The sequence below is a fragment of the Dendrobates tinctorius genome, unplaced genomic scaffold (genome assembly GCF_039654945.1).
Source record: "Dendrobates tinctorius isolate UK_male_01 unplaced genomic scaffold, ASM3965494v1 ptg000007l, whole genome shotgun sequence".
NCBI classification, from domain to species: Eukaryota; Metazoa; Chordata; class Amphibia; order Anura; family Dendrobatidae; genus Dendrobates; species Dendrobates tinctorius.
The window spans coordinates 36,303,128-36,331,042 of NW_027361675.1; positions in this window are offsets into that span (position 1 = coordinate 36,303,128).

The window sequence follows — 27,915 nt, forward strand, 5'->3', positions numbered from 1 at the left end:
CAAAGAATTGACATGCTGTGGAAAATAAATCGCAGCAAGTCTGTGTGGAATTTTCCACAGCATGTGCACAGCGGATTTGGTTTTCCATAGGCTTACATGGTACTGTACACCGCATGGAAAATTGCTGCAGATCTGCAGGGCCAAATCCACTGCGGATCTGCAGCCAAATCCGCAACGTGTGCACATACCCTTATACGTTTTCCCCTTTCCCCATTTTTTGCTGCATTTTTGGGGAGAATTTCATGCAACTTTTGAGCTTTTTTTTACTACAAAAAAGCAATTGCCTTCCTACATGCATTTTTTCAGATTCTCCATAGGAACGTATAAAGAAAAAGAGCAAATAATTGCACAGTTCCACAGTGTCTTTAAACCTGTCATATAAAATACCGCTATTAGGCCACATGCACATGTGGAATATTTGTTGAGTTTTTTACCTCAGCATTTGTAAGCCAAAACCAGGAGTGTGTGATAAATCCAGAAATGGTGATGTGTTTCTATTATACTTTTCCTCTGATTGTTCCACTCCTGGTTTTGGCTTAAAATTACTGAGGTAAAAAACTCACCAAGTACTCAATGTGTGCACATGACCTTAACCTGCATCTATGGGGTTAATACTGACGCACCCGCCAGGGCCGTGGAGTACCCAGAATCGGACAGGACAGTTCTATGGGGGAGGTGAAGGGGCCATGATCCATTTCCGTGGCCCTGGCCATGTCATAAAATAGAGGATAGTTATGCAGTATTTAATCATGACGCCACCCGTGGTGTTCGGCAATGGGTGGCCGACGCTGCGGTTTTCGTCCACTGGGGCTGATGGTGATGCAGCAAAGATGGTTCAGCTCCTCACGGGTAGAGCGGGGCCCCAGGGCAAATATACATTTGATTGTTCAGATGGTGGTGAACGTTGGGGTGCAGAGAATAAGTGTAGGACACAGAGAGGTGCAGTTTTCCTTACCTTTTACTTGAAAGTAGATGCAATCTGGGGTACCAATTACAGATGACAGATTGAGTCCAGCTTGCCTGGAGGCATTCAGGGGATCCACCCTGCCAGGTGGGGTTGGTACCTTCCTTTTACACTCTCTTTTAAGGTCCCTGCTGCTTGTACCTAAGCTGCGGCCCTCTCCTGCGTGATGGTTTCTAACCTGTATGGCAGACAGCGTGAGCCTATATCATGGGCACAGTCCCTTTCACTGTCAGCCTGTTAGGGCTGGCGGAACGCACCAAATTATAAAATAATAGTAGGCGCGTTCGCCGCCCGGGGTCCACCGTGCAGAGTTGGTATGCTGCTGCTAAGTAATGGTGGATGTTCGATATGGCAGTATAACACATGCGGGTTAAACGTCACCCAGTGTGCGCTGGGCGAACTCTGTTACCTCACAGAGCCGCACTAACGCTAATACACAAATGCCGAGCCTGTTCACACTCACAGCGCTTGGGGAGAAGACCGCTCAGTATATGGTCACAGGACTATGTCCCCAGGACATAGGACCAGCGTCCCTCTAGACCTACAAAGCGTGTGGCGTCGCAGCTGCGAACGCCGCTAACAGAAACAAACTGCCGCAAAGCGACAGTGCCTGCCATGGTACGATGGTGCCCTATGGCAGGCGACACCATCGGATGCTAGTGCTGGGAAGTGACGAGCACTTGTGGCCTATGGCTAGCCACTGGCTGACGCTGACTCTGCAACTAATTCCCTAACCAAATATGTAATATCAAAGGGAGGGGAATTTTAATGAGTCATTCACCAGGTACATGCATCCGTCATCATCAACACATATAGCAACTAGAGTCTATACTAGCGCATGGCCTAGCGGCCATGGGGACCTTTTATAGCCGTGCGCTTCCAGGACCTTCCTGATGCTCCAGATGGACCAATCGGAACAGGAGAAGGACCTGAGCGGGACACTGATGCGTGTCGGCGGATGCCCTCATTCTCTCCTTAGAGGCTCGAATGGCATCCTGAGTGTGATCCCAAATGTCACGAGCCTCCACTGCCCAGTCTGCCACCCTGGAATCAGTGGAAGACATTGGCATCGGGACGGGGACACGCGGATGCTGGCCATAATTAAGGAGGAACGGAGTCTGACCAGTGGAGTCAGCCACTGCATTATTCAGGGCAAATTCTGCCCACGGTAGTAAGGATGCCCAGTCATACTGCCTGGCTGAGACAAAATGTCACAGGTATGTGACCAGAGTTTGGTTAGCTCTCTCAACCAACCCGTTCGTCTCGGGATGATAAGCAAAGGACAAATTTAGCTCAATACTGAGTAGACTGCAGAGCTCCCTCCAAAACCAAGACACAAATTGGGGACCTCGGTCACTAACTATCTTGTCCGGCATACCGTGCAAACAAAATATGTGCTTTATGAACAGCGCGGCGAGACCACGGGCAGAAGGCAGCCGCACGAGTGGCACCAGATGCACCATTTTAGAAAAATGATTGGTGACCACCCGGATGACCGTGCTGCCACTGGATTTGGGCAGGCCAACCACAAAATCCATGCCAACCATCTCCTGGGGTCTGTCTGCCACCAGCAAAGGGTACAGTAACCCAGCCGGCCTCTGCCTAGAGGACCTGTTCCGAGCACAAGAGACGCATGCCTGAATGTATTCTCTCGTGTCCCGAGCCATGTTCGGCCACCAATAAGTCCTTGCCAGGAGTTCCGTGGTCCGCTTATTACCAAAGTGACTACCCACCCTGGATGCGTGCGCCCACGCGAGAACCTCTGGCCGCAGGTGGGGAGGAGCAAAGGTCTTGCCCGGCGGCACTGACTCGAGAGCGACCGGAGCCACGGTCCTCAGGCTCTCAGAGGGGACGATTAGCCGGGGCTCAGCCTCCTCCTCCTCTGCTGACACTACCAAGCGAGAGAGAGCATCAGCCCGGACGTTCTTCTCACTGGACAGATAGTGCAAAGTGAAGCGGAAGCGGGAGAAGAAGAGCGACCACCTAGCTTGGCGAGAGTTCAAATGCTGGGCCGTTTGTAAATAGACCAGGTTTTTATGGTCGGTGTACACCTGAAAGGGGAACCAGGCTCCCTCCAGGAGATGTCTCCACTCGGAAAAGGCCAACTTAATTGCCAGCAGCTCCCTGTCCCTGATGGAGTAGTTTCTCTCCACCGGTGAGAAGGTCTTTGAGAAGAAACAGGGATGCTTCCCACCTTGAGCATCCTTCTGGAAAAGGACTGCTCCTGCACCGACGGACGAGGCATCCACCTCTAGGATAAAGGGTTTATCCACATCGGGAGGTGGAGGATAGGAGCGCCAGCAAAATGGGTCTTAAGAGACGAGAAGGCCGCGGAGACCTGTTCTGACCAAACCTTGGGATTGGCTCCCTTTTTGGTGAGAGCGACCAAAGGAGCTTCCAGTGTAGAGAAGTGGGGAATGAACTGACGGTAGTAATTAACGAACCCCAAAAAGCGCTGCACCGCTTTAAGAGAATGGGGTTCCTGCCAGTCCATTACCGCCTGCAATTTGGCAGGATCCGTAGCCAACCCCTGGGCCAAGATGATATAGCCCAGGAAAGGTAAAGACTCCTGCTCAAACTGACACTTCTCCAACTTGGCGAAGAGAGAATTCGCCCGCAAGCGGTCGAAGACCTTGCAGGCGTCTCTCCGGTGAGAGGCCAAATCTGGAGAGAAGATGAGGATGTCATCCAGATAGACCACCACCGAGGTGGAGAGCATATCATGAAAGACATCATTTACGAAGTCCTGGAAGACAGCTGGGGCGTTACAGAGGCCGAAGGGCATGACCAGATACTCATAATGGCCATCCCTGGTATTAAAGGCTGTCTTCCACTCGTCCCCTTTGCGTATGCAGATCAGGTTGTAAGCTCCTCGTAGGTCTAGCTTAGTGAAGACCTGGGTCCCATGCAACCTGTCGAACAACTCAGAGATCAGGGGAAGAGGATATTTGTTTTTGATGGTTATTGCATTGAGACCTGTGTAATCAATGCATGGGCGCAGCTCTCCACTCTTCTTCTGTATGAAGAAGAATCCCGCCCCCGATGGTGACACCGACTTCCTAATAAACCCCCTTGCCAGGTTCTCACGGATGTACTGGGACATGGCCTCCTACTCCGGAAGGGACAGAGGATATACGTGACCTCGAGGAGGTTCCGCACCTGGCAAGAGGTCTATAGGACAGTCGTAGGGGCGATGGGGCGGAAGGGTCTCAGCGGACTTTTTCGAGAACACGTCCGTGTATTGCTGGTAGTGACTTGGGAGTGCGGAGAGTTCCGCGGGGACCTCGGTGGAGGCTATCTGAATGCGGTCCTTCACACACCTATCCTCACAGGACTTGCTCCATCCCAGTATTCTCCCCGAGGACCACTCTATATGAGGAGAGTGGCAACGCAGCCAGGGAACTCCTAGGAGGACCTGGTCGATGCCCTCGGGCATAATAAGGAGCGAGACTGTCTCGTGATGGGACGGAGGCAGTGAGAGTTTTAATGGAGCAGTCTGACGGGTAATTTGCGAGGGTAATGTTGAACCGTTCACCAACCTGATGGTGACCGGCTGAGGTAGCATAACCAAGGGGACTGCGTGCTGGAGCGCAAAGGCTAAGGACATAAAATTACCCTCCGCTCCAGAATCTACGCAAACCTCCACCGCCAGAGGAGAGGAGCCGAACTCCAACACCACCTTGAAGGTTAGCTTGGAGGAAAACGGTGTGGTGTCTCTTAACCCTCCTGCTGTTGCAACTAGACCCGGACGTTTCTCTGAACGCTGTAGGCACCTATTGGAAAGGTGACCAGACTGTCGGCAGTGAGCGTGAGCTATGGAGGTTCGATCTGGGCGGAACTTAGAGACCGTGTGAGGCACCTCCCTAACTGCCGACGACTCGAATGCTCGATCGGGAGACTCCAGAGGTTTGGAGAAAGTTGGAGCCAACCTAAACCTCTGTCTGGACTGGGAGCGCTCCACCCCTTTCTCTAAGAAGCGGAGATTAATACGGTTGGAGATGGTAATGAGCTCCTCCTGAGTGCCGGGAACCTCCCGAGTGGCCAGAGCGTCCTTAATGTGGTCAGCCAAACCCCTCCAAAAAATTGGTATTAGAGTATTGTCTGACCATTCCAGCTCGGAAGCCAGTGTCTGAAACCGAACGGCATACTGATTGAACCCTGTGTCAAGGCCAACAGCTGGAGTGCAGTATTGTGTGTGACTCGTGGTCCCAGAAAGATCTGCTTCAGAGAGGCTAGGAACTGCGAGGCTCCCTGAACCATGGGGTCACCACGCTCCCACGGTGGGTTGGCCCACTCCAGAGCCCTGCCAGCCAGAAGGGACACGATGAATCCGACCTTAGCCCGCTCAGAGGGAAATCGCGTGGCCAGCAGCTCAAGCTGAATAGCACACTGACTCGCGAATCCCCTGCAGGAGGCACTATCGCCCGAGAACTTCTTAGGCAGCGGGAGGTGGGATAACATCGGTGCAGGGATGGACGTAGGAACACGGGAGGCAGCCTCAGTGCCTGCCTGAGCAGCGGCCGCAGTAACATTCACAGCTGAGGTTGAACGCTCGAGAGCCGCCAACCTGCCCTCCAGCTGCCGAATGTGCTGCAGTAGCTGCTGCTTATCCGCCATTACTAGCCAGACCCTGGAGCTAGTATAATGTTAGGGCTGGCGGAATGCACCAAATTATAAAATAATTGTAGGCGCGTTCACCGCCTGGGGTCCACCGTGCAGAGTTGGTATGTTGCTGCTAAGTAATGGCGGACGCTCAATATGGCAGTATAACACACGCGGGTTAAACGTCAACCGGTGTGCGCTGGGCAAACTCTGTTACCTCACAGAGCTGCACTAACGCTAATACACAAATGCCGAGCCTGTTCATACTCACAGCGCTCGGGGAGAAGACCGCTCGGTATATGGCCACAGGACTCTAGCCCCAGGACATAGGACCAGCGTCCCTCTAGAGCTACCAAGCGTGTGGCGTCGTAGCTGCGAACACCGCTAACAGAAACCGACTGCTGCGAAGCGACAGTGCCTGCCGTGGTACGATGGTGTCCTATGGCAGGCGACACCATCGGACGCTAGTGCTGGGAAGTGACGAGCACTTGTGGCCTATGGCTAGCCACTGGCTGACGCTGACTCTGCAACTAATTCCCTAACCACATACGTAATATCAAAGGGAGGGGAATTTTAATGAGTCATTCACCAGGTACATGCATCTGTCATCATCCACACATATAGCAACTAGAGTCTATACTAGCGCATGGCTGAGCGGCCATGCAGACCTTTTATAGCCGTGTGTTATGATGAGTCACCGAAGGAGGAAAAAACAAAATACCAGCTAAGTCCAGAAAAACCAGAGAGGTTGGCAGCTATCGGATTGCAGACCCCTGAACCTATCCACAACAACTAGCAGTAGCCGTGGGGGGTTCCTACGGTGCCCTAGACCCCTTGATCACAGCCGGAGAGCTACATAGCCTAAAGACAGAAAGGGGAAAAACTAAACTGCCCCAGAGCAGACCCCAAAGCAATAGGCAGCCCCCAACATATAATGACGGTGAAGCAAGATGAAAACACTAACACAGATAGAAAGATAGGTTGAGCAAATGATGGGGCCCAAGCTAACTACATAGGACAGGATAGGAAAGCTGCTGTCTGCCATCCGCAAAAACCCTATCAAAATGAGCCAACCGACTGATAGGAAAAACAGGCCCTGAATTCGCTAGGCTTCAAAAGACTATATCAGCACTCAGGTATATTCTGAAGACAGAGCAATAGATCAACAGATCAGAGACAAAAATGGAATTCAGCTCACCCCCGGCCGGGGATGGCAGAACTCCCAAAAAACAAGGCAAAACAAAAACAAAACTGAAGAGTACAAAGCAGAGCAGAAAAACTTAGCTTTGAGACGCAGGAATCAGACTGGTCTCCAAGAATCCAGCAGGAAAATCACCAGCCAGGAAGAAGGGCGTCGGCAGCCTTATATCCAGTCCTCAATTCCAGCCACCCAGTTATCATCTAGCTGCCCAGGTGTTTGGTAATCAGTCTCACTACCTTCCTTCACTAGAGGAGGGAGTTCATCAGACCTCAATGGTGAAGGGAAAAATGAACTCACAACAGCCGTGTGCTTCCGGGACCTTCCTGATGCTCCAGATGGACAAATCGGAACAGGAGAAGGACCTGAGCATGTGCCTCCCGATCCCCAATGGGAGATCGTCTCATGAGCATGCTCAGTGGGCCGAAGGAAAGACTTAGCCTTTGGAGTCTTTTTCTGCTGCATTTCCATAACTGAACCAGAGGTGGCAGTAGCAACTGAACCCACAATGCTGGTGTGGGCTGAACGCTGGGATCGTGAAGTCTGCTGAGCAGGCTCCACTGTGGCCGGAGAGAAATGGGAGACCGATGGTGGCAAGGCTTGGGATTCCCGCTGTGCAGCGCCCAGAAACCAACGCCTAACACATCCACGGGATCTTGGTCTGCTGCCGTGCCTTCAGGTGTTTGGTGTGGCCAGCGACCTTGCAGTCCCCTGCCCTCCAGATTCGGCTGTCAGGGCGTACAGCACCCGCCCAGCAAAGGACTCTCGTGTCCTTTCTTGTCAGCGCTCTGCTCTGGGGTCAGCTATAAACAGTTTTTACTCCCCTGAGCTCTTGTCTCTGCTCCTGTCCCTTACCTCTCCACAGACCAACTGCCAACTCTCCTCTCTCACTGTCCTGTCACGAGCTCCAGCTAGCTCCCATTTCCATGACAAGTCCCCTGTTTACTCTCTCAGCTGACTTATTTCTTACTCACTAACCCCACCTACTTGCCAGAATTTATAAGGAAGCTCCCCTTTCTGGCCTGGAGCAGGAATTGAAATGTACACTGTGTTACCTGGCATGGGGACCCCGCCTGCCTCCAGGCATGATATCACCCCTTAGAGGGAGGAAATGTCACTGTGGCAACCGGATTCTGGGGTGCCAAAATAGCGTTCAGACGTCGTGAGGCGCCGGCACTGACAGCCCCGCTGCCGGGAGGAAAGGAACTTTCTTCCCATCAGCAGCATTCAGCTTCCAGTCATATTTTACCAAAAAGGGGTTATTTGGTCTTGTGGTAAGTCTGTAGTCACTGTCCATGACTGCAGATTTCTGAATCTCTACAGTGTGTGCACCACACACTATCAGGATTTTCTGGTGTTTCTGCTGAGAGAGGGCCGTCACATAACCATAAAAGTATGCAATTTACATACATACAGTCACGTACCTACTAGACATGCTTGGCCTCACTCAATACAAGTGAATTGAGCGAGGTAGAGCATGTCTAGTCAGAATGTGGCTGCAAATATGAAAAATGCACGGTCTCAGCAGCATTACTGGAGGATCCTGACAGAATGAGGGGCATGCCTGCAGACTTTCATCACAAGACCATACAACTCCTTTAAGACTAAAGCTTCCCATGATACACATATTTTTTCTGCTATATTTCTTGAATTTAAAAACATATGGATTAAATAATCCAGAGCCAATCCCTGCTTGCTAAATAAAAATTAACTTTATAAACTCAAATGAAGTTTTACAAAATTTCTTGACAAACATATAAATTTGCAGCTGTGTACAATCTAAAAGATGTCACAATATACATTTATGAGAAAAATACTAACTAGGACAAAATGTAAAAGCAGTGTGTGAAAAATTAAGTCCACATTTAGGCATCATTAAGACATCATTTTTTTTTTTACGACTCCAATCTTCCACTTTGCATTGCATTACATGTTTAACAGTGCTTGGTCAATTTTTACCATCGGAGTTTCAGCAGTGATTTTCTCATATGTAATTTTTTTTTACATTTTTAAATCTTTTCTTAAGCTTTTCAATGGTAAAATTGGACAGCATACGGATTGCACTTGGATGGCAAACATGTACTTTCTGTGATTATCCCAGACCCATAGACTTGTATACTAATTTTGGGCTGCCTGTGACATGTCTCCAATATGCAAATAACACTGACATGTGAATAATACCATAGACTACAATTGTATCAATGCTTCTATCCTTAAGAAGCATGGATAGAACACATACTTGAAAAATGAATGAAACTTTAGGCCGGAGTCACACTAACCTGCGCAAAATACAGTCCGTAGTTTACTTGCGTAATACGGATGAATGACCACTAAATAGTGCTCCGTAGGTCATCCGTAAGCAAGGTGAGGTCGCGTATTTTGCGCATGTGTGCATCCGTATGTAATCCGTGTGGCATCCGTATGCAATCCGTATGGCGAGATTTTCTCGCAGCCTTGCAAAATGGACATTTAACGGTTTTGAGGCCTGCAAACAATTTAAATCATTAGCCTGCACCCTATTTAGACACTCAGAAACAGGTGGATGCCTACATTCTGTACATTTGTCACCTTGCTTTCACGAGGTGTGTTGGTGTTCTTTGTGCAGCATGGCAGAGGGTCTGCGATTCAATACAACTGAGCAGGTTCTCTTTACCTGGCTTTTGTCACGGCGCTTTGGGCAACCATATCCTGTGATAGTGGATCCGCGGAGGAGGAGACGCATGTGGGTCCATCCACTTTTGAGGCAACGACTCACAAGAGGTCATTTTCACCGCCTCTATTCTTCTCTGCGGGAGCATCCGGAGAAATTTTACCAGTACTGTCGCATGAGCATTTCCACATTTGATCGACTCTTGGAGACAGTGCGCCCTGGGATAACCTTTCAGGACACAAGGATGCGCAAAGCCATATCTGGAGAGGAGCGACTTCTACTCACAATACGGTATGTACTACACAACCACATTCTCTATGTTCATAATGTGTGTGCAAATTTATGTTTTTTGGCCTTCTTGGACAAAGTTTAATGCCCTCATCTTACTCCAAATATGTTTCACCTGACACAGCAGAATGTTAGATCTAATATGTCCTGCATATCACTTAGTCATTGTGCCACCAAATATGTGTGTTCTTCTCTCTCATTTCCTAACAAGTTTGGTTGGCATGTAACTGATTTTTTTTACTTTAGACATTCTAAACTTTACTATTTCTGTTGTTCTACAGCTTCCTGTCCACTGGCCTGTCTTATGCCGCCCTCCACCATGAGTTTCTCATTGGAAAGTCAACCATTTCAGGCATAGTGAGGTCTACATGTGCACAAATCTGGACAAGACTCCATCAAGTGGTCATGCCCGAGCCCAGGATGGAAGACTGGTTAAGGATATCAAGGGACTTTGAGGAGGACTGCCATTTTCCAAATTGTATTGGGGCCCTGGATGGCAAACATATCAGGGTGCATAAGCCGCCGAACTCAGGCTCCCAGTTCTTCAATTATAAACAATACTTTTCTGTTGTATTGTTGGCTCTGGTAGACCCTCAATACAAGTTTATAATAGTTGACATTGGGGCCTATGGAAGGACGGGAGACTCTAGAGTCTTCAATACTTCCATAATGGCTCGGCGGCTACGCACCAACCAGTTGGATCTACCACCACCACGCCAGCTACCAGGCTCCCCCGAACAATCAGTCCCTTATGTCCTTGTGGCAGATGAGGCCTTTCAGTTATCGCGCAATGTCATGAGGCCATGTCCCCGGCGCAACCTTGACCACAGGCGCAGAATTTTTAACTTGCGCCTATCACGTGCTAGGCGACTGGTGGAGTGTTCCTTTGGGATTCTTTGTGCCAAATGGCGGGTACTCCAGTCTGCCATTCAGTTGAGTGAGCAAAATGTGGATGAAGTTGTGAAAGCCTGTGTTGTTCTGCATAACTTCACCAGGATACATGATTGTTCCTCCTCTGATGGTGTTGTGCGTAGGCCGGACAATGTGCGCAGGGTGAGACCACCTATGAACCCTCAACGTAGACCGCTCTCTGGCCTAAAAGTGCGTGATATTTTCACTAATTACTTTATCTCACCTGAGGGGGCAACTTCTTGGCAAGAGCATTCTGTGTCTATGTTATAATTTGTTGCTTTAATAAGTGTGTCTAAATATATATTACTCAAGCCTTTATGATTCTATGAGTGTTTCATTGCATTGGTTGGTGTCTGGTAGTATGTTGTGAGGGATTGTGAAAAATCACACAGAGACGTTAACTAGAGTAGACAAATTTTTAGTTTTGCCTTTTTTTTTTTTTTCGCTTAATGGCAAACATAATTTTGCCATAAGACAAATTTGGCAATGGCCAAAATGACCCTTTGTGCCTTCTTTAACTTGTTGTAAAATGAACATTACATAACAAAACAGCCACAAACATTAGGCAAAAACAACATTGCTGCATGACTAGATTAACCTAGATTTGCCAACAAAAGGTGAGCTCCATCACCAACATAAAGGCAACAAGATAACACTCACATTTCCTCATAATGTTATCCAATCATAGAAAGATTCCACCATGACAGGCAAGGCTACCTCACACCTTTCACACAGATATTACCTGTCTGTAGAACAGACAATATTTAAGCATGCTATACTGGAAAGAATGAAAATACAAAACTCACTTGTTAAGACATAGAGAGAGCGTGATATTCTGAATGCTGGTCGCCTAGAATTTTTGTACTAGAGATTGCTAACAAAAAAGGTGACTACTTAACTAAGGCGAGCACGCCTTTCCTAGGCGTTATAAAGTGAGTAGTGTATTTTCATCCTTTCATTTTACAGCATAGCGCATTTAAATATTCTCTTTTCTACACACATGTAATATCTGTCTGAAAGGCGGGAAGTAGCGTTGCCTGTCATGATGGATTGTTTCATATGTTTGGAAAACATAGTTTAAAAATGTGAATGTTAAATTATGTTCTAAATGTTGGTGAAGGAGAACACCTGTTTTTTCATTTATATTAGGAGCACCAGTTACATCTCACTGGACATCTCCACCCATCAGAATCATAAATCCTCATAGGTTGGGGAAGGGGAACGTGGAAGAACAGCCTGTGGGTGCTGCTGGACATTGTGGCCAACATCGACCTGTGTGGGGCCATACTGTTGCCCATGATGCTGTAATTGTCCAGCCTCCTGGGACTGTTGGGGATACTGGCCAGAGTAATGATGATGGTGAGGGGCTTCTTGTTGGCTCTGGTAGGCCCGTGGCTCATACCCACCAAGATAGCCAGATTGTCCCCAACCAGGTTGGGACCAGCCTCCAACACTGGGTGGGTACAAGTGGCCATATTGGTGGGGTTGGCTTGAGGAAGACATTTGGGGCTGCGGAATAGACGGTTGGGTAGGGGGAGGAAGGGGTTGAGGTGTTGGCCCACGTATTAGGGGCTGTTCAGACCCTGCTTGAGCAAGCATCTGTGTGGATGGTCTCATGCGCATTAAATTTTGTGGTGAGAGCTGCCACCTCTCCAGAAATTCAAAAACCTCATATGGGGTATTGGGGGGGGTGCTTGCATCAAGCAGGATCTGAATACATCCCCTAATACGGAGCCTGACCTCACGGGTAAGGGCACAGAGATAAAGGGTGAGGCTACGTGCATAGGCCTCCTCACCATCATCTGTAGTTACTCTGGACAAATAATTGAGCACCCCTGTGTCCACATTGGTCCTGCTCTCTTGAATAGTGACCTGGCGCCTTCTTCTTGTTCGCCATGATGCTAGAGCAGCCTGTGGGGAGGACCTGATCTGGGCAGTTGGGCTGCTGCTCAAGTTGCCCGGCTCTTCCAGGATGGGTGAGGTGGCAGCAGCAGACCGTCCTGGTGGTGTGTTGTGTAGGCCAGCCATTGTGTGGTCTTGTGATGCCTCATCTTCAGCCATCCTTCTTGTAGGGGGAGAAGATGGGCCAGCCACCTCATCCCCTACAGGATCTATAATGCGCTCTGCCTCTGAGGCCGTTCCTCGATCCGTAAGGTTGGATTGAGTTCTGTTATGAAAAAGAACAGAGGCAAAAATATATCAATATTTTTGTCCCTGTAAAGTATTTGTGTAATGTATTTGTGTAATGTGGTGTGAGGTATGTGCTTACGGTCTCAGATCCAGAATTGGGGCGAGGAAGTTCAGCCGGTCATAGTATATATATTTTCTTTTCACATGTCCAGCATCCCCACTCCTGGACCGCTGCTGGCGTTCCCGGCGGAACTGGTCCCGGATGCTTCGCCAGCGTTTCATCACATCTTCCACTGCAATGTGACAGGAAAGATTGTCAAAATCACATATTTGAGAGGTCACATTTTCTAACAGTAGTCTAGGCATGGGGCCTTCTGGGGTGTGCTTTCAACCCATGGTGGCATATATAATTGGGCCGATACACAGGGTCTCATTAGCTACACTTAAACTAATTTTATTGGCTAGGAGGATGAGGAGCTTGTGGCCTAACCCCTAATTATGGCTGTGTGAAGCCACGTGTCACATCCAAATTTAACGGCCTCATGAGGCTAATAAACTTACATGCACAGGAAGGGGGGTGCTGATTGTAGAATCATTTTTTAGCGTGCGCTAAGGTTAATGATGTTTTTATGGTTGCACTTACGAATTTTATGCTGCTCATCACGTGGTCTGTCACCAAAGTCATGGTACATCTGGCGACAGATGCGCCTCCATGACGCCTCCTTTCATGTCCGGTTCGCATAATTTGCATCGCGTGGGTCCCATATTTCGGGACGCTCCTGCACCAGCACAATTAGCATCTCAACATTAATGTATGTGGACGCTATGCTGCTGCTGTACTCCGTGGAGGTGTACTTCCTGGATGTCTGGAGCGGTTTTTGAGCTCATTTGCATGTCTAGACTACCTGATGATGGATTGGCCCATTTCCTGTCACCAGCCAAAAGACCTGCGTATTGCCCGCAGGTCACACATGTGTTCCGTGTGTAATCCGTATTTTTTGCGCACCCATTGACTTGCATTGGCGTACTACGGGCGTAGTACGCTGACAATCGCAGCATGCTGCGATTGGCACGGAGCGTAGGATACGGATGAGAAATATACGCCTGGTGCGAGTGACCCCATAGAAAATCATTTGTCCGTGTCTAATGCGTGCTTTTTGCGACTCTCACTCGCCCGTATTCCTCGCCAGTGTGACTCCGGCCTTACTGCTTTCAGAAAAATTAAGAGGGTACATACCACTGATAAATTGTTGATCAGCAAGTGTGATCACCTCTATAAAAACAAAAGGTTTTAAAGTTTGCTGATCTGGAGCATTCAGTCGTGTGTTAACACAATGTCAAGGAGGAAAGACATTAATGATGCAATCGTTGGATTCCATCAATGCGAGAAGAGCTATAGAGTGGCTTGCAAAAGTATTCACCCCTTGACTTTTTTTACCTATTTTGTTACATTAAAACCCGTGTTTAATTATTTTTGTAATCCCATTTGTTTATGATGCACCAGCACTAAATAGTCTAAGTTGGTGAAAGGAAGTGAGAAAAATATAGGCATAAATTAAATTTATGGGATCAAATATCTAAAATTTGGCATATGTTTCACCTCCAAGTCAGTAATTTGTATAGCATTCTTTTGCAGCAATTATAGCTGCAAGTCGTCTTGGATAATTTTCTATGAGCTTTCCACATCTTGCCACTGACATTTTGCCCATTCCTTAAGGTAAAACTGCTCCAGCTCTTTCAAGTTAGATTGTTTATCTGGTGAACAGCAATCTTCAAGTCTGACCACAAATTCTCAATCGGATAAGGGTCTCGGCTTTAACTAGGCCACGCCAAAACATTTACACATTTCCAAGTAAATCACTCAAGTGTTGCTTTAGCAGTATGCTTTGGGTCATTCTCTTGATGGAAGGTGAGCCTCCATCCCAGTCTCAAATCACTGACAGACTGAAACAGGTTTTGCTCAAGAATATCCCCGTATTTCACACCATCCATCTTCCCCTTGACTTGAACTATTTTCCCTGTCCTTGCTGATGAAAAACATCCCCATAGCATGATGCTACCACCACCATATTTCACTGTGGGTATGGTGTTCTTGGGATGATTAAGCTAGGTTCATATTTGCGTCTGAATCCGCAGCGTATCATCCACTTTCCCAAATGCATGCAAAAACACATGCAAATGCATGTTAACGCAGCGTTTTTTTATCCACATCATCTAACGCATGGCATCAAAAAATGCAGTGTTTACATGCGTGTGTATGCGTTTTTGCATGCGTTTGCGTTTTTTATGCGCGTGTGTTAGAAATTTCCAATTTTTTCCGTTAGCGTTTCCTTGACATCAGACACCCAGTAGGTGTGTCTCATGGGATTTCTATATATATAGACACACTGCACTGAGGAAGTACTCGTCTTTGGCTGCTGTATCTAGCTGCAAGATAGATATTGACCTGTACAGCTTCCTAGAAGATCTGGATTTACAACTGAAGTTGGCTGCTGCCTTTGCTTTTGCTTGTTAAGAACACAGAAGAAGAGTAAGACTGAGAAGACATCATCGTCGCTTTGGCAACACCCCATCTGTGAACTCCAAGAGAGCCGTGGAGCCTACCACTCTTTGTACAGCGAGCTGCAGCAAAATCCGGAGACGTTTTTTGACTACACTAGGATTTCACAACAGAGCTTCCATGACTTGCTACTACGTGTTCAAGGATCCACACAGCTTCGTCGAGCAATTCCTGCTGAGGAACATCTCTTGGTCACCCTGAGGTATGTAGTGATGAAAAAGAAACTCCTGTCACAAATAACCCTAACCCTACCCTATCGCTAACCTTATCCCTAACCTTATCCTAACCCTAAGCAGTGTACTGATTTTTGTTTTTCATTTTCTTTTCCGCAGATTCCTGGCTACTGGAGAGACATTATCATCGTTACATTTCCAATTACAGATTGGGGTATCCACCCTTTCTGGAATTATTGTAGACACTTGTTGTGCTTTAGTTGGCATTCTGCGGCAAGAATTCCTCCTCCAACCCACAAGTAAACTCTGGATTGAAAATGCTTCCAAATTCCAGGAAATTTGCATTTTTCCTAACCGTGTGGGGGCTGTAGACGGCAAACACATTAGGATTATGAAACCAGCTGGAAGTGGAAGAAAGTACTTCAATTACAAAAAATATTTTTCCATTGTTCTAATGGCTATTGCCGATGCCAATTGTAGATTTGTTGCCGTGGACATTGGCTCATTTGGATGAGGCAATGACTCGCAGACATTCAAAAACTCAGACATGGGACAACATCTGTATGGGAATGATTTTAATTTTCCACCACCACAACCTCTGCCCAACACTGATGGACCATCAATGCCTTTTGTTGTTGTTGGTGATGAGGCATTCCAAATGTGTGCCAACCTCCTTAAACCATACTCTAGTCTAACCTTAAAACACACAAAAAAAATTTCAACTACAGACTGACAAGGACACACCGTGGAGTGTGCATTTGGATTGCTGGTATCGAAATGGCGCATTTTGTGCACATCCAGTAATCTAAAAATTGACAGTATTGATGAGGTTGTGAAAGCATGTGTTGTTCTGCACAACTACATAATGGTAAAAGAGCGACCAAGTTTCCAACCTGAGGAACCTGTTACATTGCATGATTGCCAATTTCACCACAGTGGAAGTTGCCCAGATGAGGGATAAGTTTGCCACTTACTTTGTTTCAGATAATGGACTTGTGGCATGGCAAGATGAAATTATTTAAGCCGCTAAGTTAAATGTACCTGTTATGTTTTATACCTGTTATGTTTAAAACCTATATTACATACCTGCTATGTTTAAATGTACCTGTGATGTTAACATGCACATGTAATGTAAAAATGTACCTCTAATGTTTGCTGAGTTAAATATAAACTAGCTTCCCTCAAAAAAAAGTGTGCTTGTGTCGTACCTTACCTAAAAAAATAAAGTGTGTTTGTGTTGGCAGTGGCGCATAAAGATAAAAAACACAAGAAATAGTGCTAACAAAATACAACTTTTATTTTCAACACTTTAAAAAAAAATGGTTAAGGTTGGGGTGATTCGTTTTTTCTTCGGGGTTTACGTGAGAGTGAAATGGGGAGGACCTTGGGGGTGTGAAGCTGTGAGGATTGGGTGGTAGTTGATGAGAAAGGGGTTACAGGGGAAGTGTCTACAGGGGAAGGGGCAACAAATTGAAGGATTGGATCAGGGATGGCAGTGGAGACATTGGGAATAGATAACAAAGTGGAATCATGGGAATCGATAGACAAACTGGAAGGAACAGACAGAGACACAAGGGAAGTGTCATGATCCATGCTGGATCAGGACTGATATAAAGCACAGGTAACCTTTTTTTTCTTATGCTGTGCTTAAGGTTGGTGATAGTGTTCATTTTAACCATCCTTGGTGGAGGAAGGAGCTGGAGAGCAGCTCTGACAGAGCTTGGTGGCAGCGATTCAGGAGGAGAGCTGCATGCTGGTGGTGGACTCTGTTGCCAGGTGCAAGTGCAACAGAGTAAAACTAAGTTGTGTTTCCCCATTTGTGTTTTCTCCTTAGTGTGTATTAGTACAGCGGTGGGGCCAGTGCCTGCGCCACCCTGCTCCCTAGCAAGGGATAGGTGTAGGGTGTGCCAGGGCGACAGGTTCATGATCGGCGCCAGGGGCGGAACCGGCATAGGGAACGTTAGGAGCGTTAGGGACACTGACTCAGGGGAGTGCAGGAGGTCTCCACGTCCCCTTTCCCTATCTCAGGGCCCACCGTTGTAACTGTTTCCCTACCCCTTGTCTTGTTGTCTTAGTTACCGGCCTGCGAGCCGTGTCACACAGGACAGTATCACGTGCCGCGTCCTGTTGTTTTAGTTACCGGCCTGCTGGTCGTGTCACACCGGTCGGGTCCACGTGACATTATCACCAACTGCAACTTTTTTTTTTGCAGCAGTTGGTGGGCTTTGGGGGCTTGGTTCAGAGACAGGCTCAGCCAGAACCCAAGATATCCCTCCCTGACAGATTTTCTGGAGGGAGAGATCAATTCTTGGTGTTTCAACAAGCCCGTAAATTGTATTTCAGGCTGTGCCCTCGTTCATCAGGGAATGAAGAGCAACAGGTGGGAATCATTATGTCCCTTCTTAAAGAGGATCTCCAATCCTGGGCCTTCTCCCTACCTGACGATTCTCCATCCTTAGAGTCCGTGGACGAGTTCTTTGCGGCTTTGGCGCTTGTGTATGGGGATCCTGATGGCGTCGCCCTGGCGGAATCTCTAATCCATAGGTGTAAACAGGGAGCCCGGGTCGCTGAGGAGTACTGCTCAGAGTTTAGGAGATGGGTCACTAATACTCAGTGGAATGACCCTGCACTTAGGAGTCAATTTGTGCAGGGTTTGTCTCCAAAGTTGCAGGATACTCTGGTTCAGTACGCCGCCCCCAGGTCACTGGAGGCCGCCATGTCCCTTGCCATCCGGGTGGATAGACGCCTTAGGGAAAGACATATACAAAAAGTGCCCCCTGATGTCCTCGCTAGGGAGGAGGACCCACCAGTGCAGATGGAGGAACCCAGACAGCCCGGTGTTGTTGATACAAAAAAGGGGGTGTCTGCAGCTCGTCGTGGTGGGGGGTATGCTTTTCCTGTGGGAAGCCGGGCCATTTCTTGAGATCCTGCCCATTTCATGCCAAATCTCCAGACGAACCTATGCAAGTAGGAGGAGCTAGTTTGTTTTTGGAGCTGCCTACGGTTCAGGGAATGGTGTCGGCATGTTTGTACTGTGGGCAGACTGGTCATGTCCTGAAGGCTTGCCCATTGCGCGCCAAATTATCTGTGCCATCTGAGAAGCCACATTCACTTGGTCGATTGAAGGAAGGTGACCAGGGAGCATACATTTCCTCCATTTTGCCCTTCCAAAGTACCATGTCAGCAGAGGTCTTGGCTGGCGGGGTACCGGAGGTGATACCGGTGTTTGTGGACAGCGAAGCAGGAGTCAGTCTGGTGGATGCTCGCTTTGTCCAGACTCATGGTCTGAGGTGTTGGACGCTAGCCCAGCCTATAAGCGTCCAGGCCATAAACTCTGCTCCACTGAGCCAGGGGAGCTTGACCAAGGTCGTAGAGAATATCCATCTGCGTATCATGAGGAGTCCTTGTCATGCTACATCTTGGAGGGAATGCCAGTACCTATTGTTTTAGGCCTCCCTTGGCTGAAGAGACACAACCCGGTAATAGATTGGCGGGCGAGGGAAGTGGTCAGCTGGGGGCACTCGTGTGAGGACTGCTGCCTAGGAACTACTGTCTCTGCCGTCTCTCTTCAACGGACCCCTTCCTCTCCGGTGAGGGCAGCAGATGTCCTGCAGGAGAGTAGGGGCAAGTATCAACCCTCGCCATTGGCCAACCCTGGGAGGCACAGACCTTGTGGTGGAAGGGGTTGGAGGGTGGTGTACCCCTTGGTGAGGTGCGGGGGTGTGAGTGTGGTGACACAGGGGGACGCCTCTGTTATCAATCCCAGAAAGAGTTCTCCATGTGGTGACAAATGAACGAGTGGCAATAAACGTTCAGGTCCGGACCTGTGTGTGAACGAGCGTGTATGGGTGGCCACCAAAAAACATCCAGTGGAAGTGTGTGGTGGAGTGTTACCAGTTCATACCAAACATACACATACACAACCCGTTCCCCAGGTCAGAGCTTCGGAGATGTGTGTTGCCTCCAGAACATACGTTGCCAATACCAGCGGGCTCGTTTCTCATCAACCTCATCAACCTGACATGCAGGTAGTTGCTGGGGTGAATTCTGGGTCTGGGCGTCCCCACTGTAGGTGCTTCCCTGATGGAGAGCAGTCTTGAGAGTCCAGAGGCCCCTCATTAAGGGGAGGGTACTGTCATGATCCATGCTGGATCTGGACTGATATAAAGCACAGGTAACCTTTTTTTTTCTTAAGCTGTGCTTAAGGTTGGTGATAGTGTTCATTTCAACCATCCTTGGTGGAGGAAGGAGCTGGAGAGCAGCTGACAGAGCTTGATGGCAGCGATTCAGGAGGAGAGCTGCATGCTGGTGGTGGAGCAAGTGCAACAGAGTAAAGCTAAGTGGTGTTTCCCTGTTTGTGTTTTTCCTTAGTGTGTATTAGTACAGCGGTGTTGCCAGTGCCTGCGCTACCCAGCTCCCTAGCAAGGGATTGGTGTAGGGTGTGCTAGGGTGACAGGTTCCTGATCGGCGCCCGGTGCGGAAGCGGCATAGGGGAACGTTAGGAGCGTTAGGGACACTGACTTAGGGGAGTGCAGGAGGTCTCCACGTCCCCTTTCCCTATCGCAGGGCCCACCGTTGTAACTGTTTCCCTACCCCTTGTCTTGTTGTTTTAGTTACCAGCCTGTGAGCCGTGTCACACAGGACAGTATCACGTGCCGCGTCCTGTGGTGGTTTAGTTACCGGCCGGCTGGTCGCGTCACACAGGACGGGTCCACGTGACAGGAAGGTAGTGACAAATTGGTAGGTGAGGGTGGAGGTGGTAGGTTAAGGTGGGCATATTTGTTTGGCTCCTGGTTTTGGTCCTGATGCCGAGATTTTTTTTTTTTTTGGACCTCGCTTTTCTTGGCCGAGTGGGAGTGCTGGGCTCTGTAGCAGTCATCTGGTATGGTGCTGGACTGGGCCGCATTGTGGATACTGCTGGCTGCAGGGGTGCTGGGGTGGGCAGGGGTGCTTGACTGGGCAGGGTTGCTGGACTGAGCAGTGGTGCTGGACTGGGCAGCATCGTTGATCCTGCTGGCTGCAGGGGTGCTGGACTCTGGAGCATGGTGGATGCTACCAGCTGCAGGGTTGAAGGACTTGGCAGCATGGTCGCTCGGTGAACAGGAGGCGTTGGTGGTAGCGGATAGTTCGGTGCTGTGGGAGCTGGATAGTAGATTGGCTGCTGGTAATATCTTACGACCTGTTGATTGTAGGATTGTGACTGCTGCTGGGACTGCTGCTGCTGCTGTAATGCATGGTTGTAAGTAACCTGGCAGGCCTGCATAACATTCAGCTGGAGTTGAGGCGTAAGGTTTTCCAACACGCTCCGATCAATTGCAGAAAAAAAAATTGCACCGGTCTCTCAAAGTCTGCTTCCAGGCAGTCAAGGCATTTGTTGACTTCCTTGAACCCACTCTTCACTCTGTCAGCAATCAACCTAATCCCATCCTGGAAGACCGAGCTTAATTGCATAAACTTGGGCATGCCTGACCTCTCCCAGGCCCTCTGCTGCTCACGAGAAGACCCAGCAAAAGCAGAGGCAGAGGGCTGGGAGAGGGGAATACCTGATGGACCGGCTGCTTCTTCCCCAGCCTGTGAAGCCTGCATGGTTGCTCCACTGCTGGTGGATGACTGGGACTGCGTCTGTTCAGTGGCTGGTAGATGAGGGGCCACTTCAACCAAAGGATGATCCGGGTTTTGTGATGCTGCTCCAGGTTCTGTGTGGCAAAGAGAAAAACATTAGTGCAAAAATCAAGGTTGTGTGGTGCTGCTCCTGGTTCTGTGTGTGGAAAAAAATTAATTTGTGGAACCTTGCAGCAGAAACACTTTGATCCCGAACCTCCTCTCTCATGTCCTTGTTGAAGCGATCCTTCATCGAGCGCCAATGGATTTTGATTCGCTTCACTGTGAAGAGGAAAAAATATTAGAAAACAATGCACATCCATTCACAGGTTCACTGCCAGTCTAGACCACACTGCAGTACTTACCAAAATCAGTTCTGGATCGCGGCGTGGCACGGTCCCAACCAGGCAGCAGCGATGTTGCCACTTCTTCCCAGAGCCGTCGAATCACCACATTGTCGAAGTGCTGATGGTCACGGGTGTCCCACAACGGTACCTGCTCTTGCACAAGATGAATAAGTTGCTCGTTGTCTATGTCGAGTGTGGCTTCTTCCTGTTGTGAAACCTATAGATAAAATAGAAAAAAAGGGGACGTGGCCTGGATGCCTAGGATGCCAGTTGCATGAGCTGAATGCTCCTTCCCTGAGACCCTGCAAAGTGACAATTTCAGCTCCTTTCCTGCATATTAATCAACCCACCTGGCTGCCAGAATCCTCACTGATCACTGGCAAGATGACAAGGGGTAAGAGAAATCTCAAAAACCAAAGCAAATTGGAGATTTTCTTCAACAGGGATAACAGGCAAGATGGCTCCTCAGGAAGCAGAGTTTCCTGCTCCTCGGTAGAGTCCCCCTCTCCACTGCCCCTGAGCCCAGCAAAGACCACCGCTGCGGTGCAGGATGAGGCACCACCCACCTCACCTTATCTCCGGGATCCGGGTCCATCACCAGGATCTAGATTTTCCCCACTTGCGGAGGGACACGAGGGAAATGTAGTTCCAGCAGGCCAGCAGATGGATATGCAGCAATGCACACCTCCCCTGCACTCCCAGAATAACAAGAGAGATGTTGCAGAGAAGGGGGATTCTGGAGGGGACAATTGTAAATCTCTTGCAGTATTACAGCAACTTCCGACAACAGATCTCCCTGCTTCAGGAACTTTAATTAAAGATATCCTGATGGCTTTTAGCACCGCAATGCTAAAGGACTTTTCTTTAATGTTAAAACCTGTTACATTCAGGAGGTGGAGGAGAGAGTGTCCCATGTGGAGTACAAAATGGGAGAATTTGCATCTTCCCATAACAACCTTATTGACGCTCACAATGACATGGCAGAAGACATAGAAGTCATATATAATAAACTTGTGGACTTGGAGGATCATAACCACAGGAACAACCTGAAATTAAGGGGTGTACCACAAACCACCACACCCTCTGAGCTGAGGGGTTATGTGCAAGATGTAATCCAAGCGGTGGTCCCCTCCTGTTCACCATATGAACTAATTATTGATCGAGCGCACAGAGTATCTCGCCCAAGCCACTTGCCAGAAACTGTTCCGAGGGATATTGTTGCACGCATTAATTGCTATCATATTAAAGAGGAACTTCTGTCTTATTCCAGAAAGAAAGGATCTCTACCTTCACCTTTCCACCAAATCAAAATTTATGCTGGTCTCTCGGCAGAGACACTGCGCTTCCGCAGGCTAATGAATCCCATCACTGCAGCCCTCAGAGAATCTCAGGTGGTGTACAGGTGGGGGTACCCCAAGAAATTGCCCATTAACAACAAAGGATCGTGGCATACTGTCTCTTCATATGAAAGAGGAAGAGATTTGCTTCGTACCTGGGATATACAAGTGCAAGAGGGCAGAGGAGACATGGCAAAAAGTCCTCCCAAAAAGAAACAGGCGCTGAAGACATAATCATTATCTATATTTTACTATCTTTTAACAAGGGTGGCATCCTGACTGGTTGGTGTGGACAGTGATATACCCCCAGCGGATTTCCTACTCCCGCGTTTTGTGGACCGAAGTGCAGTCCTCGGTCTGTTTCATGACTTTACTTCTGATTTTATTAGTTTGCATTGTGTTTGGTTTTTGTTTTTTTTCTATAGTTTTGCATACCTGTGGTTTATTCGGGTCCAACATTTTCCCGCTTTGCAGGGAATTCTGACAGGTGTAATGGGCAACCCATTAGTCATACTAGCATCTGTATGTTTACAATATGGTTATTACAATATGCTCACTTAATGTTAGAGGCCTAAACAGCCCTCATAAATGATCTTATATGTGGAAAGAGGCGGTCGCAGCTAAATGTGAGGTGTTTTGTGCCCAGGAGACGCACTTATTGGAGAAAGACTCCCACAGACTGTCTCATCGGCTCTTTCCATATGTGGTCCAATCTAATTTCTCGAAAAAAAAGAGAGGGGTGATGTTAGCTATCAAGGGGTCTGTTGCTTTCTCCTCGACTTATCTAGAACTTGACCCTGCAGGTCGATACCTCATACAAGTGGGCACCATAAATAATGTTTTAAATACTATAGCCGTCATTTATGCTCCAAACCAAGCGCAGACTACATTTCTCAAAAAATTATTAACTAGAATCAATAAGGTTAAACAGGGCCACGTAATCATATGTGGGGATTTTAATTGTGTTTTTGATAATTCTCTGGACTCTTCCACCCCAACCTCCAGGGGGCCGCCTGTTCTCCCCCCATAGCCTTTCGGGAGGACCTATATGACATATGGAGGGTTCTTCATGCATGTGAGAAGGACTATACCTACTTTTCACAGGTACATCACTCCTACTCCCGGATAGACCTATTCTTGGTTAGCAGGTCTCTCCTTAATATTGTCAACTCATCAGAAATAGGTATAATAACTTGGTCGGATCACGCCCCCATAAAGATGTCTATTCGGGAAGAATCTGAGTGCCCCCTTTACTCCCCGTGGAAGATGAAGCCCTTTATTCTAAAAACCCCCCATTTAGTGGCACAAACAAAAGTAGCTCTTAAAGAATACTTTGAGCTCAATGCGGACTCGGTCACTAATTACTTCCATGTATGGAATGCCCATAAAGCGTTTATTAGGGGCCACTTTATTAAAATAGGCCATATTCTTAAAAAGCAAAGAGAAAAACGCTTATCAGACCTTACAGCATCGATCAGTTCACTGGAATACATGAATAAAAGAGCCCCATCCGTTGCCCAAATGTGTAAACTACGTGATCTCTGACTGGAATTGCTGGAATTACTTTTACACAATTATGAAAAAATCTTATGATCACCAAAGCACATTACTACTCCCAAAATAATAAAGAGGGTAAACTGCTAGCATCCAGAGTGAAAATTAAAACTTCTAAAACTAAGATCCCCTTTTTGAGGAACTTATCTCCCCATTCTAAGATATACACTCCTCGGGAAATCGCCAATAAATTAAAGGATTACTATGCTTCTTTGTATAACTTAGATCCAAGAGTAGACCTCCATGGCCCAACAGCCCCTGATACAAATCTGTTTTTGTCAAGCATTAAACTCCCAACTCTTCCACCAGACCAGTTAGAAATCTTAAACTCACCTTTGACGGAGACTGAATTGACCAAAGTGATTAACTCTCTCCCAGAGGCGAAGGCCCCAGGCCCGGACGGTCTTACAAACTAAAGCGTCACCGATTTTGTGATGCAGCAGCGATATCGCTAGCGATATCATTATGTGTGATACTTACCTCCGACCAGCTCCCCCGCTGTCTGGCGCTGATCGCGCGAGATCGTCCAGTTCCATTTCTCGTCGGGCGCTTCCTGCTGGCGCCGACGAGCGTCGCGTGAACGCGGGCGGGAGGACGACAGGATCGCCGCGTCTGAAAGTTAAGTAATGACCGCTGCTGCGTCACTACGTCGCTGTGAGATCTGCCTGTGTGACAGCTCACTAGCGACCATTTAGCGATGCACCAGCGATCCTGACCGGGTCGTATCATTGTCGGGATCGCTGGTGCATCGCTAAATGTAAAGGGGCCTTTAGTCCCACACTTATGCAAAACCCTACAATTAGCAGCAAATGAAGGGAGCTTCCCAAAAGAAATGCTGACAGCTACTGTGATCACACTCCCAAAGCAGGGAAAGCCACTGGAGGTGCCCCAAAACTTCCGCCCGATTTCATTGTTAAACACTGATGTCAAAATTTATGCTGTGTATTGCTCTGAGATTGGCGCCTATCATTCTGTGGCGCCCCTGAGGCTTCAGTCGCCACAGAGGTACTGCACCTTCTCCTAAGGTGTAGTGCCCCACCATCCAGGTAGGCTGGGAACTCATGACCACGCTCCACACCTGCATTCCACACACAGGATAGTTCAGTGGGGCCACCTAGCAGCTTCATGCTGGGGGTTAGCAGAGCACCCCTCGTGAAACCCTGCTTCGTAACACGAGATGTGCTGGGAGGCGGGTGGAGAGAGATGATACAAAAGAGTGGGAAGAGTGAAAGTTTGTAGTTAGTTGGTTGGAGGAGAGAGAAGATGGGTGTCTGAGGGACATGCTGCAGCAGGTCCCAGTGATCTGGGCTGCTGGCACGAGAAAGACCAGAGAAAGAGACTGATAAGATTGATAACCTAACCTTCCATAAGAGAGAGAACAGATCGGAGCGAAGGAGAATAGAAGGACGGTGGGAAGCTGGTTGAAGAAAGATAGAGAACCCTTCCAGTCCAGAGAGCGCAAAGGCCGGGGCCCAGTCCCCGAGGTTCATTGGATCTTTATGTCCGGCAACAGACACCAGAGGAGTAGTGAGCCGCTAATGCCTTGCTCCCATCATAGACTTGGGACACAACAGCAACTGAATAGAGAGCCAGGACGCAGTGAGGAGTCCCCGGAGCAGGCTACAGCTGTCTGTCATACAAGTAAAGACTAGGAACACCTAGAGAGAGGCATTCCAGGGTAACTAAGTACTGGAGTGCTTTGCACCTAAAGGCGCATTGGAGGAATCGTTCAGTAAGGTACATGTTGGCGGAGTGTGGAAGGGAAAATCCTATCCTGCCTGGAGGTTGGCTGGAGCCCTGACCTGGAGAACACAGTACGGAGGCAGGCAGTTGTGTGAACTGCAAACAGTGAGTAAAGCTTTGGAACCGCATACTCTGGTGTCCTCCAGTTATTCCAGCACCACTACACCTGGGTACCAGCCTCCATACCATTCTGCGCCTCTCCTCATCCACTGCACCTACACTGCCCTGGGACTACAGCTCCACCTGTGGGGAGCTATACCATCTCTGCTGCACCACACTATCAGTTCCAGCGGATCTGTATGCAGCGTTGGCTTACCATCTCACTTGCCAAACACCACGGGTGGCGTTACAAACTATTCATATAAACTTTAACATCATTAACATCACCGCCATCATTAACATCATTTAACATCATTAAAATCACGCCTCGTCACAACCGGAGAGCTACATAAGCCTAAAGCAGGAAAAGAGGAATACTAACTGCCCCAGAGCAGACCCCAAAGGAAAGACAGCCCCCCACATGTATTGACGGTGAAACAAGATGAAAATACAAACAAAGGCAGGATAATAGGCTGAGCAAACGATGGGGCCCGGCTAACTAAAAAGGACAGGAAAGGAAAGACACTGTCTGCAATCTGCCAAAAAAAACCTACAAAAATATTGTCCAACACTTCTGATAGCAAAATTAACCCTTAAGTCACTAGACTTCAAAACCTATATCAGCACTCTGAAATATTCTGAGACAGAGCAAAAAGAGACCAGTCTAATAAGGGACAAAAAGCAGATTGGCAAATACTGATAAATAGGAATGGAAATTCAGCATAGCCTCAGCAGGGGCAGGCTGATTACACAAGAAACTGAATTGACCAACAAGCACAAGTGTGAACATAAGCAAAAAACAAACTTAACTTGAGAAGACTGGAAGAGAGCTGAAGTCCAGGACCTGAGAAGCAGACTGAATCACCAGCACTAGGATAGGGCATCGGCTGTCTTATATCCAGTCTGATACTCCAGAAATCCAATTGTTATCTTCCTCATCAGGTGGCAGATCACTACCACTTAAACCAACCTCACTACCTCCTGTCACCACCAGAGGGAGAACGGAAGGGGAACTCTCAACTGGTGGAGCAGAAAATGAGTTCATAACAGCTGTCACTGTTCTATGTGAAAGCAGACATAGGCGGATGGGACTAGTAGTCCCATCAGACGATGCCTGCCTACACACAGACCCGCACACACACAGCCGTGCGCACACCCGCAGACACACGCACACACACACACACACTCACACACAGATACACACATACACACAGACACCCGCAGACAGACACGCACATCTTCTCCGCTCACACACAGTCTCCGCCCACACACTCTTCCTCCTCCCTATTTGCAGCGTTTATCGCATGCAACTCCGCAAATCTTTTTACACTTGCTGTTTTGCTGCAGATTTGACTGACTCAATGGAAGTCAATGGGTGCAGAAACACTGCAGATATGCAAAAAGAATTGACATGCTACGGAAAATAAATTGCTGCAAATATGAACGGATTTTTCCGCAGCATGTGCACACCAATTCTGAATTTCCCATTGATTAACATTGGTTTTGCACTACACTGCGGATTTGATGCAATTCCGCACATCCAAAAATGCTGCGGATTCGCAGCAAAATCCGCAATATGTGCACATAGCCTTACTCTGTCCTCCTGGAATTGACCTTAGCCACATTCAAAAGTGTCTCTGTCTCCTGTTTGGTGACTGACCAGCACCTCTTAACAGGATGAGGCAAATGTGAACAGTTGCAAACAGTGTACAAGAAACTTTATACGCATATATTAAACTAGATTATGGCCCGATGCT